The sequence below is a fragment of the Phocoena phocoena genome, chromosome 14 (genome assembly GCF_963924675.1).
Source record: "Phocoena phocoena chromosome 14, mPhoPho1.1, whole genome shotgun sequence".
Classification (NCBI taxonomy): Eukaryota; Metazoa; Chordata; class Mammalia; order Artiodactyla; family Phocoenidae; genus Phocoena; species Phocoena phocoena.
In genome coordinates, this window is record NC_089232.1 from 50,906,953 (window position 1) to 50,916,791 (window position 9,839).

Here is a 9,839-nt window from a genome sequence, read left to right on the forward strand (position 1 = left end):
TATATTTATCCAGTTGTTTCAGTACAATATGTTGAAAAAGTTTCCTTTCCTTATTGAATTTCTTTGGATCCTTTGTCAAAAATCAGTTCCTCCAGTAGAGGAAGCTGGAGGGACTTTGCAGGAGGAGGGAGTTTTCTCCTGGTTCCAGTGCTTCTGTTTTTGTTTGTTTGCTCTTGTTGCATGTCTGCCAACCTCATGTCCAAAGCACACAGTTCCTCGGCAAGCTTGCAGGACTGGCCCCAGCCAAGTAACTCTTCACAATAGTCTTCCTGATGTGGACAACATGAATCCCAGGCCTGAGGCCACCCTACCAGCAACTGGCTCCCAGCACCCCAACTCCCTTGTGCACCCACCTACTGGCCTCAGCCCTGTACCCCAGGTGGTTGCCCTCTTGACATGGACACCATACAACCCAGGCCTCACACTGCCCTGCTGCTAAGTTGGCTCCTGATGCCTTGACTCCCTCTGCATCCCCACCCATCAAACTTTGGCCCACTTCTACCCTGGAAGCAAGTGTTTTCTACTTTCCCACCAACTGTAGACCAGCTCTGACCTGGGCAACCCAGAGAACTCTTCTACTGTTGAGTGGGTTGAAATTAGGCCTGGATCTCTATCTTGGGAAGAGATCTCCCTCCTAAGTTGTTTCTTCCTTGGTCCTTCTCCCTCGGCCTTAGGGTATTCTTTAGAGTGCTACCCAACGTTTTTTCCTTTATAGTTACTCTCCTGTTATAGTTAATAATTCTTTACATGAAACATTTTCTGTTCAAATGACTGTGCTTTCTGTCTCCTGATTGGACCCTTGGTTTGTCCATTTAATAATTCCATCATCTCTGTCACCTAGAGGTTTATTTCTATTGACTGATTTTTCTCTGAATTATGGTTCACATTTTCCTTCTTTGAATGTCTAATAATATTTTGTTGTGTGTTGAACACTGTGTACGAGAGACCAGGGTGATGAAGCATTTGAAAATGATGTCATATCAAAATTTTAAAGAAGTAGAGATATTTTTCTGGAGAAGATACAGGCAGGTTACAATGGGTATGTTTCATACTGAAGGGCAGCTGCTTCAGAAGGTAGAACTAAGGCAAGAAAGGAAAGGACAGCGGCACAGGTGTCAGAAGAGACATTAGGAAGAATTCTCTGTGCATCAGAACTTCTGCCTGAACACGTAGTGCTGGTGGTGAAGCAGAGGCTAGGTCACTGTTTATTGGGGATTTGTGCATATATATGGTCAGAGGAAGGGTTCCAATGCATTTCTGTAGAGCTTTTTGGGAAAAGCACGTGTTTTGAAGTCATATTTGAGTGGGGTACTCAGTTTTACCGTCCACCGGCAAATTACTTATCTGTGCCTCAGTTTTCTCATCTGTTAAAAAAAAAAAAAAAGTGCTACCTATCTCTAAGGGCTGTTGTAAGGATTAAAGGGAAAAGCCCTAGCATTCCAGGTCCTCACCTATGACTCTAACTGTAACCCAGCATACTGATGCTTCTACAAATACCTGCTGCCCTCATTCAGTTGTGGCTTTAGGGGCCTTCAAGAATTCTTTTACTTGATGGGGTTGGTTACCTATTCCATCTCCCCTCCCCTGACTTCTTAAAACTTCATTGCCTGCCCGACCTCTTCAACATCATAGAAAACCCCCACAAAACTTCTTCACCTTAAGCTCTCACCCAACCCCTTCAATTTCATAGAAAAATTCTTCTAAAGCTTCGTACTTTCTCTACATCCCACTTCTGCACCCCCAAAATGTGCTCTCTGTATATTTCTGTGATTGTATTTACATTCCTTTAACTTTTTAAACTATTTTTAAATTATTAAAGTAATACATGTGTTATAGACTGAATGTGTCCCCTCAAAATTCCCATGTAGAAATCTTAACCTCCAGTGTGATGGCATTAGGAGGTGGGGTCTTTAGGAGGTAATTATGTCATGAGGGTGGAGCCTTCATGAATGGGATTAGTGCCCTTAATAAAAGAGATCACAGGGGGCTGACTTCCCCCTTCTGCCATGTGAAGGCACACCGAGAAGACAGTCATTTATGAACCGGGAAGCAGGCTTTCACCAGACACCAAATCTGTTGGTGCCTTCATCTTGGACTTCCCAGCCTCCAGAATGGTGAGAAATAAATTTCTGTTGTTTATAAGCCATCCAGTCTAGGGTGTTCTCTTATAGCAGCTCAGACTAAGATAATATGTATATAATTAAAATATCCAAGCAATGAAAAAGGGTACAAGTGAAAAGTAATACTACTCCTCTTCCCTCACCAGCCAAATGCCATCCCAGAGATAGACATTTTAATTTTCTTGAGTATTTTTCCAAGAAATATGTATGCATAGGCAAGTATGTGCATGTACGCGCACACACACACACACACACCACATGCATATTTTTTTGGTTTTACATGATGGGACTCTGCTCTACAAACTGTTGTGTCCAATGCTTTTTCCACTTCATGGTCCTTGTACATCTCTGCAGATGAGTAAATGAGGCAGTGCCTCGTTTTCCAACAGTTGCTTGGTGTTCCTCCATATGGATGTTCCTCCCTAGCTGGATGTTTTAGTTTGGTGTGGTTTGTTGTCTTTCACCACTGAGCTAATCTGTATTTCAATAGTCTGGGTCCATGTTTTCAACGGAGGAAAGGGCAGGGGCTGCATTTTAGTTTGCGTTTTATATCCAGCACCTGGCCCTGTCCTTGGCATGTTGTAAAAGTCATGAACTAGATTCCATTCCACAGGGTTGCTCCTAGGAAGGCCTGGCCCAAGACCCGTCCCCAAAGGGGTCACCAGCAAAGAAAGCTGGTGACCCCCGACCCTTAATCCTCGCCTCCTCCTCGTTCAGCTGGCAGGTTAATCCCTTCAGAGGCAGCCGAGACCTCCCTCTCATCTCCTGGATCCTCGGGGTCAGCATGGATATGTGGGCTCAGAAGACCCCTCTCCCAGGGGCCACAGCCCCTCTCTGTGACCCTCTGTCGGGTTTCCCCAAGCCCCTCCTTTGGAGAACCACCACCCACTGCCCTCTCGAGGCATCATGTCCTCTCGAGAGCCGTTTCCTGCTCCTCCCAACATTGCTCCCAGGAGGGAGAGGCAGTTCATTTTCTCCCTGAATTCCAGCCCCTGGCGCAGATAAACCTTGGGAAGCATTTCCTGAAGCTTCCCAGGCCTTTCTCAGCATGAATATTTTATACTTCTGCAGTAAACTAGAGTGTTAGATCAAGAAGAAGTGGTCGGTGCCACACTGCTGCATGCTGGCAAGGAGTTTGGGGTGGGCAGGTGATGCGAGAGGATGGGGTTTCTCATTTCTTCCAATCCAAGCAGAAATTAGGTCCCTCACCTGAGCACCCAACCTTCCCCTGCAGTGTGAATAGGTGGCTGCCCCCAGGTCAGCAGTATTCCTGCTCACTGGTCCACCTTCAGGTGCTCCAAAAGATCACCCTGGATGTCTGCTTTGTCATGTTAGTCCATGCCTCTGCTACTGTCCCACTCGTTGAATGCGAGGGGCGCACCTCTGAGACCTCCACATCCAGCCGTCACACTTTACAGAAGGGGAAACGAGACCAGGGAGATAGAGGGACGGCTCAAGGTCATCCTGCACAGTGGGTGGGAATACATTTAGGGATCCTGACTCACAGCAGGGGGCTTCATCCTAACCACTGATTTCAGCCAGAGAAGATCTGTCAACCTGTCACTGCTGCTGGCTTACTTTCCCTTCCCTGAGCCCAGGATAACGCAAGTGGCTAAAACTTACACAAAGTGTCCTGTACTCCTGGTCCCGTTTGAAGTGCTTTACATACATTCATTTTTAAAAATAACTTAACACCCTATGAAGTATACTTTCTACTTTATAGGTGAAGAAACTGAGGACCAGAGAGGTTAAGTAATATACCCAAGATCACACAGTGACAGAGCTGAGATTCAAGGCCAGGCAACATGGCTCCAAAGTCCATGCTCTTACCTTCTGCACCATCCTTCCCCTCAGAATAACAAACTATGTTAGGCTCTGTTCTAAGAGTTTATGTGCACAGGCTCGGGGGCTGCCACGGGAGACAGGCTGTGGTTGATGCCGAGGGTGAGAGGTGAAGACACCCCACACAATTGTTTTCCAACCAGGCCCAGACATGCCTGTCCTTGAAAGGTAAAAACTTCAGTGTGAGCCTTCCTCCCTAAAGATGCAAACAGTACAGCACTCTGAACAGACACTAAAAACAGCTCTCATCTCAAAGAACCCAGCACTTGTGTCACAGTAGTAGAAGTTAGATGCTGGTGTAACAGCATTTGATGCAAGAAGACTTCTAGCCAGACAGTGATCTCTTTGGACCCATTACTTTGCATTTGAAATCAGATTGGATCACTTCCCATCCTGAGGCTCCCCAAGACTTTCAAGAGTTTTTCCAATGACCCTTACAGAAAGATACCATCTCCTGAGAAATGCAGCATTTATTTACACTGCATTGGATCTCTAGGAAACACCAGAGTTTTCAGTGAAGAATATATTAAATAGCTCAAGGGCTACTGTAAAACATTTTTCTTTCTTTTTCCTTTTTTTTTTTTTTTTGCGGTACGTGGGCCTCTCACTGTTGTGGCCTCTCCCGTTGAGGAGCACAGGCTCCGGACGCACAGGCTCAGCGGCCATGGCTCACGGTCCCAGCCGCCCCGGACCGGGGCACAAACCCGTGTCCCCTGCATCGGCAGGTGGACTTTCAACCACTGTGCCACCAGGGAAGCCCAGTAAAGCATTTTTCTACGGCTTGACAGTAAAGCTCCTAGAACCAGTTCCTATCTCTGAAATGAGGTGTTCCTTTAGAGTCAATAAGAACACACAAAACCTACAAGTCATGCAGGACACATCCTGAAGTTCTTAAAAGAGAAGGGACCTGAAGATGCCTTCTGTGCTGTGGAGGTAACGATTGGTTGATTTTTACCCAAGAGACTCCTGGAATTTTGTCTTTGGACAGGCTGCTTTTTTTTCTTTTAAATGTATTTATTTTATTTTATTTTTGGCTGTGCTGGGTCTTTGTTGCTGTGCATGGGCTTTCTCTAGTTGTGGCCAGCGGGGGCTACTCTTCATTGCGGTACGCGGGTTTCTCATTGCGGTGGCTTCTCTTGTTGTGAAGCATGGGCTCTAGGCACACGGGCTTCAGTAGTTGTGGTGCGTGGGCTCAGTAGTTGTGGCTCGCAGGCCTAGCTGCTTCGCAGCATGTGGGATCTTTCCAGACCAGGGCTCGAACTCGTGTCTCCTGCCTTGGCAGGCAGATTCTTAACCACTGTGCCACCAGGGAAGCCCCTGGACAGGCCTCTTTGACAGATGGTGTGGGGATATTCAGCTTTGCCAGGTATGGCAGTGATTTTATATCTCACTCTGTGAAGGCAAAGTGAAGAAGCGCTACAGAAAATATCTTCCAAGTGGCTTTTCGGTTTTTGATAACTATTACACTTCTGAAGTGGCATTTTGTTGCTTCAGTCCTATAAGACTTTAACCCATGAGACTGGACACATATCTGGACTTTGACCTGCCTAATGCAAGGCTCCAACCACTTGGAAGAAGCTGGCCAGAGCCTCCTCAACCTTTGCCCTGTTTATGCAAGTTGCAGAGTGCTATTTGCTTCAATAATACAGAAAGATACAAAGTGGATTGATGATGAATCTGCTGACACACCAGGAATTACTCTGAAACTTAGTCATGAGGATAATGGGAATTTGCTGGGAATTCCCTGGCGGTCCAGCGGTTAGGACTCCACAGCTGAGGGCCCAGGGTTCAGTCCCTCGTCAGGGAACTAAGATCCTCCAAGCCGAGCAATGCAGCCAAAAAAAAACCGTGAATTTGCCAAAACCAGTGGAAGCCTTTAAAGAATGGAAAGAGTGTTCTTGTGATAAGCTGTAATGGAAAAGAATCTGAAAAAGAATATATATATATACACACACACACACACACACACACACACACACACACAACTGAATACTTTGCTGTATACTTCATAAAAAAGAAAAGAATGGAAAAAGTGAATAAAATGCCTTGCTGTTCTCCCAAAATAAGAACCTTCAATTAGGACTACTTAAAATAAATACTTGCACATTAAAAAAAGAGTTTATGTGCTATATTCCATTTAATCCTCATCACAGCTCTGTGAAGAAGAAAATACTCTCTTATTGAACACATAAGCCTCTCCGAGGCTTCAAGAAGCTGGGTAAACTGATGAAGGTCACTTAACTGGTGGAGTCAGCAATGAAGGGGACCAGAATACGCCACCCAAAACATGCCACTTTGGCATAAGGATCATTTTGTGCTGGAGGCAATTACAAAGCAGCAGATGCAGAAAAAAAAGCCATCTGCCTTCCCCCACCGGGCTAAAAGCAGGATATTAATTTTCATTTGTAAAGTTGTCTCCCTCTTCCATGCCAGGAAGAGGAGGACACATATTGGACTCAATCACCAGAGACAACTCTAGACTCAGGCCAGACATGGCATCAAGAGGAATCTACGAAACCAAACCTTACTAAATAAAATACACTCATCTTCCGTTAGTTTCCTCTGATATATTTACCTTCCCACAGTTTGCCACCCCGAAAAGCCTAAACGCCTTTTCTTTTGTCTTATCCCTTCTCTACAGATTTGTTGTTCTTTGTTAAGATGCCAAATAAGCTCCAAGTTCTTTTTTGTTTTTTCCTTTCTTTTTGGTCCTGCCATGTAGCTTATAGGATCTTAGTTCCCTAACCAGGGATTGAACCCAGGCCCTAGCAGTGAAAGCACTGATCCTAACCACTGGACCGCCAGGGAATTCAAAGTTCTAACCAAGTTCTAACCATCCCTTTGAGTTACTCATCACTGAGTTTCTCCCATGTATATTCATGCTGCATGAATAACTAAACTCCGTTTTCCTCTTGTTAAATTGTCTTTTGTCAGTTTGATTTCCAGGGCTTTAGCTACAGAACCTAGGAGGGTAGAGAAAAAGTTATTTTCCTCCCCTACAGGACTTAACCCAGATCCTCCCTTATACTTTAAATCATCTCTTGATTACTTATAATACCTAATACAATATAAATGTTAAGTGAATAGCTGCTGGCACACAGCAAATTCAAGTTTTGCTTTCTGGAGCTTTCTGGAATTTTTTTTCCTTGAATATTTTTGGTCCCCAGTTGGTTGACTCCATGGATGTGGAATCCACAAATACTGAGGACCCACTGTACGTACATAATAGGTCCTTTCCCCTTCTCTTAAGCAAAGGAAATAATAATGATAATATAACAAGGAAACTGAAGGTCAATCTATGGTCACTGAGAATGACTGTCAGGTCATTTCCTTTGCCATCATGGGAAACCACCAAGGCGGGTGGGGACCACCAACCTGTTTCTGTGAATATTGATGGTTTTGTGGTTTCTGGACATATTGAGGCCTTGGCAGCCTGCACAGCAGTATCTCAGGTGAGAGGAAACAGAAGGGAGGTGAATTGCTACAGAAAATGGAATAATCATGGACTAATAATGTCTGAGTGATTATGGTAGTTGCACCCCACCTGTCTTACACTTTCAACATCAGCAGATCTGTCCACAGCTCCACTTTTCCGAGCAGTGGAACACGCCTCAGGCCTGAGACAGTCACCTGCCAGATTCTGTGAGGATCCTGCCCAAATCCTGCCGGAATTCAATGTCTGAGCTCTTTGCGCCCAGGAGGCCTTCAGAGAGGTTGAGATTCTCTGAAGGAGCTGTATTGCTAAAACTAGACTATGATTATAGAATCATAATTTCCTTTCTACTTTTACCTAAAATTATACATGGGTCCTACCGGGGGAGAAAGTGGGCTACAAAAGGCAGTCAAAAACACTTGCACGGTAACCAATCTTTTAAGGCACATATATTTTAAAAAGGTAATTCCTGCAAAAATACTAATTATTTGGAACATTTCACTGCAGAGCAGCTGGGGTTTGCTAGAATAACTTACAAGTCCAAAGGAAGCAACAGTGAATGGAGCTACCGGAACAGCATGGATGCTCCCTGCTCCAAATCTCAAAGCAGGGGACTGTTCCCAGCCACTCAGAACTCATTTCCTGGCTCATTTTGGAAGCGGCCAGCATTCCAGAACCTACAGGTGAATCACCCCTGATGACATTAGGGGGGTATGGGTGGGATTTGGCAGGAGGACAGAAGCTGGAGTCCAAAAGAGGCTCCAAAGAGGAATTAGCACCTTTACTAAACCAGGAAAACGGAAGGGAGGAAGCCAAGAAAATGAAGAGGAAAGGGACCTAGATGCCCTAAGGAATTCTTAGTGCGGCCCTGGGGTGCAGCCTCCCACCCACCTCTCCAGCTTCCTCTCCCACTACTGAGTTTTAAGCTCCAACGACTAGCCGATTTGTAATTCCATCCCACGCCAAGCTGCGCCTTGCTTCTCTGTGTTTGCTCAAGCTGTTGCCACCGCCTGGAATGCCTTCTTTCTCCCACATCTCTTAGCTGGCGGATTCCCACCTACCCCACAAGACCCAGCACAGGCGGTCCTTCCTCCAGGAAACTTTCCCACCCCCGAGCCCATGCTTTGTTTCTCTGCCCTATTACCCAAGCGCAGATCACTCACTAAATTATCCACTTTGGATTACAGTTGTCTGTGGATGGATGGGTCACATCCCACAGAAAGATGAGTGCTCAAGCAGACCCGAGTGTCCTCCTCTTTGTATCCCAGTACCTGGCACATATTAGGCACTCAATATAAGCTGGGTGAATTAATGTTGATAGAGAAGGAATAATGTAGACAAAGACATGGTGGCAGGAACTATCAATACTTCTCCTGGATGAAATGCAGCAAGGTTAGAAGTCACAATTCTGGACCAGGGCGAGAGGGTCAGGCCTAGGGCACCTGCTGTGGTTGCTTTTCTAAACAAAAGCTACAAGGTCACCAAATAACAATAACAATATAATAAAAGCCCCTTTATCTTCCTACATCCTCAAGCAGATAGAGCTGGAAGGGATTTTTTTTTTTTTTTTTTTTTTTTCTATTTTTGCGGTACGCGGGCCTCTCACTGCTGTGGCCTCTCCCGTTGCGGAGCACAGGCTCCGGACGCGCAGGCTCAGCGGCCATGGCTCACAGGCCCAGCCGCTCTGCGGCACGTGGGATCTTCCCGGACCGGGGCATGAGCCCGCGTCCCCTGCATCGGCAGGCAGACTCTCAACCACTGCACCACCAGGGAAGCCCTGGAAGGGATTTTTGTGTTGATCTCACTCAGGCTGTGTCATTCAGAAAGTGAGGAAGGGAGGGTCCAGGGAGGTTAAGGGAGTTGCCCTGGTCCCACAAGTCAGTGATGTCAGGGAGGAAATATTCTCCTCTTCCTCTACCCATCTTAGTAGGTTCATTGGCTGTGGCCTTGTAAATTAGACTGACAAAAGATAGATTCACAAGAGGAAATGAGCAGCTTATTAACACATCACTCGAGAGAAACCTCAGTGATGAGTAACTCAAAGGGGTGGCTAGAACTGGGCTTATGTTGCATCTTAACCAAAGAATAATAAATTTACAGAGGCGTGACAAGACAGAGAAAAAAAGACTTTTTGAATTTCTAGGCATGGCAAATTTGGGGAAGGTAAATATATGTGGGAACTAATAGAAGATAAGGGCTAGTTAGTGAAATTTATCATGTCAGTTCCTCTGGTGCCATCTCTGGGATGATAAAGGTCTAGAGTCATCCCCCGTGATTAACTTCCATTCTTCCTAGTAGAGAAGGGAGGAGGACATCTCTACAGATTTATGTCCTGGTTTTAGGCAAACAGTGGGAGGGCAGAGTTTTTCTTGTATCTGCTTCTTCTCAATTGCCTTGAGCTCAAACAATCTTTATGCCGAAGTAGCATATTTTGGGGTGGCACA

At 45.6% G+C, this 9,839-nt stretch overlaps 1 pseudogene; it reads left to right on the forward strand.

Moving 5' to 3' along the window:
- Positions 1-4,164: 4,164 nt before the first annotated feature.
- On the forward strand, positions 4,165-6,028 carry LOC136133899 (archaemetzincin-2-like; annotated as a pseudogene).
- Positions 6,029-9,839: the final 3,811 nt, after the last annotated feature.